Source organism: Coregonus lavaretus (genome assembly GCF_964263955.1).
Source record: "Coregonus lavaretus genome assembly, contig: HAP1_SCAFFOLD_1190, whole genome shotgun sequence".
Lineage (NCBI taxonomy): Eukaryota > Metazoa > Chordata > Actinopteri > Salmoniformes > Salmonidae > Coregonus > Coregonus lavaretus.
In genome coordinates, this window is record NW_028160061.1 from 144,001 (window position 1) to 150,000 (window position 6,000).

The following is a 6,000-nucleotide window of genomic DNA, read 5'->3' on the forward strand; positions in this document are numbered from 1 at the left end:
TCTATGCCAGAGTAGTAGGGTATTGTGGCTGGAGAAGAGAGTTCTTTAAGAACTTTCACTTTAAGATGTCTCTCTGGAGCCAGAAGAAAACACGTTTGTTGTTGAACTGGTGTTTTAGGGCTAGCTGTTTCACACTACAGTAGGTCTCTGTGTTTTAGGGTTAGCTGTTTCACACTACAGTAGGTCTCTGTGTTTTAGGGTTAGGTGTTTCACAGTACTGTAGGTCTCTGTGTTTTAGGGTTAGCTGTTTCACACTACAGTAGGTCTCTGTGTTTTAGGGTTAGGTGTTTCACAGTACTGTAGGTCTCTGTGTTTTAGGGTTAGCTGTTTCACACTACAGTAGGTCTCTGTGTTTTAGGGTTAGGTGTTTCACAGGACAGTAGGTCTCTGTGTTTTAGGGTTAGCTGTTTCACAGGACAGTAGGTCTCTGTGTTTTAGGGTTAGCTGTTTCACACTACAGTAGGTCTCTGTGTTTTAGGGTTAGCTGTTTCACACTACAGTAGGTCTCTGTGTTTTAGGGTTAGCTGTTTCACACTACAGTAGGTCTCTGTGTTTTAGGGTTAGGTGTTTCACAGTACTGTAGGTCTCTGTGTTTTAGGGTTAGGTGTTTCACAGGACCGTAGGTCTCTGTGTTTTAGGGCTAGCTGTTTCACAGGACAGTAGGTCTCTGTGTTTTAGGGCTAGCTGTTTCACAGGACAGTAGGTCTCTGTGTTTTAGGGTTAGCTGTTTCACAGGACAGTAGGTCTCTGTGTTTTAGGGTTAGCTGTTTCACAGGACAGTAGGTCTGTGTTTTAGGGCTAGCTGTTTCACACTACAGTAGGTCTCTGTGTTTTAGGGTTAGCTGTTTCACAGGACAGTAGGTCTCTGTGTTTTAGGGCTAGCTGTTTCACAGGACAGTAGGTCTCTGTGTTTTAGGGCTAGCTGTTTCACAGGACAGTAGGTCTCTGTGTTTTAGGGCTAGCTGTTTCACAGGACAGTAGGTCTCTGTGTTTTAGGGCTAGCTGTTTCACAGGACAGTAGGTCTCTGTGTTTTAGGGTTAGGTGTTTCACAGGACAGTAGGTCTCTGTGTTTTAGGGTTAGCTGTTTCACAGGACAGTAGGTCTCTGTGTTTTAGGGCTAGCTGTTTCACAGGACAGTAGGTCTCTGTGTTTTAGGGTTAGCTGTTTCACAGGACAGTAGGTCTCTGTGTTTTAGGGTTAGGTGTTTCACAGGACAGTAGGTCTCTGTGTTTTAGGGTTAGCTGTTTCACAGGACAGTAGGTCTCTGTGTTTTAGGGCTAGCTGTTTCACAGGACAGTAGGTCTCTGTGTTTTAGGGTTAGCTGTTTCACAGGACAGTAGGTCTCTGTGTTTTAGGGTTAGGTGTTTCACAGGACAGTAGGTCTCTGTGTTTTAGGGTTAGGTGTTTCACAGGACAGTAGGTCTCTGTGTTTTAGGGTTAGGTTGCTTTATCAGCTGCTAAGCTACATTTCACTTAAGCTGCCTGTTTTAATGAAGTCATACACAGTAGGTAGAACCACCATGACTGTTTCTGAACACACCACTCCTGCTTGGCTTCTGTGTGGAGTGAGTTTGATCCTGCCATCACGTTGTTGAGAAGGCCACATAAAAGCATGTTGCCCAGTTGGCACTGGAAAAGAGTTTGTGGGTTCGTTTTGTGTGCTTGCTTTTTTCCTGATTTGAAATCAATTGTATGTGATCATGAAATGCGGTCATGAAAAAAAAGTTTTGCTGTTGAAGAACAATTCAGATTTGTAACTACTGTACCTTTCATGTATACAAAAGAGAAAACTCTGATATTCTTGTAAAGACTGAAGTAAATAGCAGATGGTTGGTATATGTAATTACACATCTGCCCCCCCAGGTGGCAGCACTACAGGAGGAGAGGGGTAGTCTCCTGGCTGAGAACCAGATCCTCATGGAGCGCCTCAACCAGTCTGACTCCATAGAAGACCTGAACAGCCCTGTGGGACGCAGACACCTGCAGCTGCAGACACACCTAGAACAGCTCCAGGAGGAGACCTTCAGGTAAGACCCCTAGGTCCATCTGGGGGGGTGGAGCCTAGGTCCAGTCTGGGGGGGTGGAGCCTAGGTCCAGTCTGGGGGGGTGGAGCCTAGGTCCAGTCTGGGGGGGTGGAGCCTAGGTCCAGTCTGGGGGGGTGGAGCCTAGGTCCAGTCTGGGGGGTGGAGCCTAGGTCCAGTCTGGGGGGGGTGGAGCCTAGGTCCAGTCTGGGGGGGTGGAGCCTAGGTCCAGTCTGGGGGGTGGAGCCTAGGTCCAGTCTGGGGGGTGGAGCCTAGGTCCAGTCTGGGGGTGTGGAGCCTAGGTCCAGTCTGGGGGTGTGGAGCCTAGGTCCAGTCTGGGGGGGTGGAGCCTAGGTCCAGTCTGGGGGGGTGGAGCCTAGGTCCAGTCTGGGGGGGTGGAGCCTAGGTCCAGTCTGGGGGGGTGGAGCCTAGGTCCAGTCTGGGGGGTGGAGCCTAGGTCCAGTCTGGGGGGTGGAGCCTAGGTCCAGTCTGGGGGGTGGAGCCTAGGTCCAGTCTGGGGGGGTGGAGCCTAGGTCCAGTCTGGGGGGTGGAGGAGGTCTTGACAGGGAGGGAGATGGGCTGGGGTGGAGGAGGGCTTGACAGGGAGGGAGATGGGCTGGGGTGGAGGAGGGCTTGACATGGAGGGAGATGGGCTGGGGTGGAGGAGGGCTTGACAGGGAGGGAGATGGGCTGGGGTGGAGGAGGGCTTGACAGGGAGGGAGATGGGCTGGGGTGGAGGAGGGCTTGACAGGGAGGGAGATGGGCTGGGGTGGAGGAGGGCTTGACAGGGAGGGAGATGGGCTGGGGAGGGAGGACAGGCAGTGACGAAGGGAGGTAGTGACATAGCTGGTTCTCAGCCCCACCTTAAGAGCACTATGAATGAGTTTGTCGTTCAGTTCTTAGGTCAAGCCCCTCTAGTTCACGCCCTGCAGTTCAGATTGATGACAGGGCAGTTTCAGTCCGTTTCTGTCACACGTGCTTCGCTCGATCCGCTTACAATTACAGAATCCCTTTGTGTTTAAAATGTATACAGAGCATTCGTAAAAGTATTCAGACCCCTTCACAGCCTTGTTCTCAAATGGAATATTGTTTTTTCTTCATCAATCTAAACACAATACCTCATAATGACAAAGCAAAAACAGTTAATTTTATTTAGAAATATAAAAACTATTTAAAAAAACGGAAATATCACATTTTACATAAGTATTCAGACCATTTACTCAGGACTTTGTTGAAGCACCTTTGGCATCGATTACAGCCTTGAATCTTCTTTGGTATGACGCTACAAGCTTGGCACACCTGTATTTGGGCAGTTTCTCCCATTCTTCTCTGCAGATCCTCTCAAGCTCTGTCAGGTTGGATGGGGAGCATCCCTGCACAGCTATTTTCAGGTCTCTCCAGAGATATTAGATCGGGTTCAAGTCCGGGCTCTGGCTGGGCCACTCAAGGACATTCAGAGACTTGTCTTGGCTGTGTGCTTAGGGTCGTTGTCCTGTTGGAAGCTGAACCTTCGCCCCAGTCTGAGGTCCTGAGTGCTCTGGAGCAGGTTTTTATCAAGGATCTCTCTGTACTTTGCTCCGTTCATCTTTCCCTTGATCCTGACTAGTCTCCCAGTCCCTGCAGCTGAAAAACATCCCCACAGCATGCCACCACCATGCTTCACCGTGGGTATGGTGCCAGGTTTCCTCCAGACGTGACACTTGGCATTCAGGCCAAAGAGTTCAATCTTGGTACCATCAGACCAGAGAATCTTGTTTCTCATGGTCTGAGAGTCCTTTAGGTGCCTTTTGGCAAACTCCAAGCGGGCTGTCATGTGCCTTTTACTGAGGAGTGGCTTCCTTCTGGCCACTCTACCATATAGGCCTGATTGGCGGAGTGCTGCAGAGATGGTTGTCCTTCTGGAAGGTTCTACCATCTCCACAGAGGAACTGTGGAGCTCTGTCAGAGTGACCATCAGGTTCTTGGTCACCTCCCTGACTAAGGCCTTTCTCCCCCGATTGCTCAGATTGGCCGGGCGGCCAGCTCTAGGAAGAGTCTTGGTGGTTCCAAACGTCTTCCATTTAAAAATGATGGAGGCCACTGTGTTCTTGGGGACCTTGAAAGCTGCAGAAATGTTTTGGTACCCTTCCCCAGATCTGTGCCTCGACACAATCTTGTCTCGGAGCTCTACGGACAATTCCTTCGACCTCATGGCTTGGTTATTGCTCTGACATGCACTGTCAACTGTGAGACCTTATATAGACAGGTGTGTGCCTTTCCAAATCATGTCCGGGAAGAGCAGTTCCGTCTTGTCGAGGTTGAACTTGAGGTGGTGGGCCGACATCCAAGCTGAGATATTTGCCAGGCACCCAAGAGATGCTTGTCGCCACCTGGGTGTCTGAAGGGGGGGGGGGGAGGAGAAAAGTAGTTGAGTGTCATCCACATAGCAATGATAGGAGAGACCATGTGAGGATATGACGGAGCAGAGTGACTTGGTGTATAGAGAGAAGAGGAGAGGGCCTAGAACCGAGCCCTGGGGGACACCAGTAGTGAGAGGACGTGGTGCAGACACAGATCCTCTCCACATCCCCTGGTAGGAGCGGCCTGCCAGGTAGGATGCAATCCAAGAGTGTGCAGAGCCTGAGACGCCCAACCCTGAGAGGGTGGAGAGGAGGATTGGATGGTTCACGATGTCGAAGGCAGCTGATAGATCTAGGAGGAGGAGAACAGAGGAGAGAGAGAGAGAGTCAGCTTTGGCAATGTGGAGAGCCTCCGTGACACAGAAGAGCAGTCTCCGTTGAGTGACCCGTCTTGAAGCCTGACTGGTTAGGGTCAAGAAGATCATTCTGAGAGAGATAGCGAGAGAGTTGATCAGAGACAGCACGCTCAAGTGAGTCGAGTGTTGGTTTCTTGAGGAGGGGAGCAACTCTGACCATTTTGAAGTCAGAGGGGATGCAGCCAGTAGTCAGGAATGAGTTGATGAGGAATGGGAGAAGGTCTCCAGAGATGATCTGGAGGAGGGGATGGGGTCGAGCGGGCAGGTTGTCGGGCGGCCAGACCTCACTAGTCGCAGGATGTCATCTGGAGAGAGGGGAGAAAGAGGTCAAGGCGTAGGGTAGTTCTGTGTGAGTGAGACTCAATAGGTTGAGTGAATGAGTAGCGGATGTCGTCAACCTTGTGGTTGACAAAGTCGTCCGCAGAGAGGGAAGAGGGAGGGGAGGTGTGGAGGATTTAAGGAGGGAGGAGAAGGTGGAAAAGAGATTCCTAGGGTTGAAATTTAGTGGTAGAAAGGGGCTTTAGCAGCGGATACAGAGTAAGAGAAGGTAGAGAGGAGGGAGTGAAAGGATGATAGGTTCTCCAGACGTTTAGTTTTCCTCAATTTTCGCTCAGCTGCCCGCAGCCCTGTTCTGTAAGTTGGCAATGAGTCACTCAGCCACGGAGCAAGAGGGGAGGGCCGAGCCGGCCGGGAGGAAAGGGGACAGTGTGGGTCATCTAGAGCCTCCCATACCCATACTGCCTCTCTTCTCTATAAGACTAATGCCCTTTGAGACGGTCTTACCTCTGAAGATCAGCTGTGCCCCGGCCTCTATTATTGTCCAGTCCAGACCTGGGCCTGGTTTAATAAGATGTAGAAAATTGATATTAATAAAGCATCTCAGAGTAGGAGTGCTGATCTAGTATCAGGTCCTCCCTCTCCATATCGTCTTATTCATTATATGATCTAAAAGGCTAAACTGATCCTAGACCAGCCACTAACCGTTGGGCTCTCACAGCAGGCGCTCTCACTCTGGGCTACCAGCCCCTCCCTTTCACCCTGCCCTCCCGGCCCTGGCCCTAACCCCCCGGTGGTGGCCTCTGTCCCCTCGCTGCCCCTGTTTGACCTGAGGTAAAAACACAGTGCCTGGGAGTCATCTCACCCATGGTGTCTGGGTCACCCTCACCCACGGAACCTCACTACCTTGAGGCCAGGGACTCACTCACTCTGACTGGGTCATCAAC

The 6,000-nt window shown here is 51.0% G+C and overlaps 1 pseudogene across 1 annotated transcript in view; it reads left to right on the top strand.

Moving 5' to 3' along the window:
• LOC311122226 (protein Hook homolog 3-like) overlaps positions 1-6,000 on the top strand; it is a 46,392-nt pseudogene that overhangs the window by 37,922 nt on the left and 2,470 nt on the right. Inside the window, exon 8 of the transcript in view lies at positions 1,865-2,028. The product of the transcript in view is annotated as a protein Hook homolog 3-like (transcript). The remainder of the gene's footprint in view (positions 1-1,864; positions 2,029-6,000) is intronic.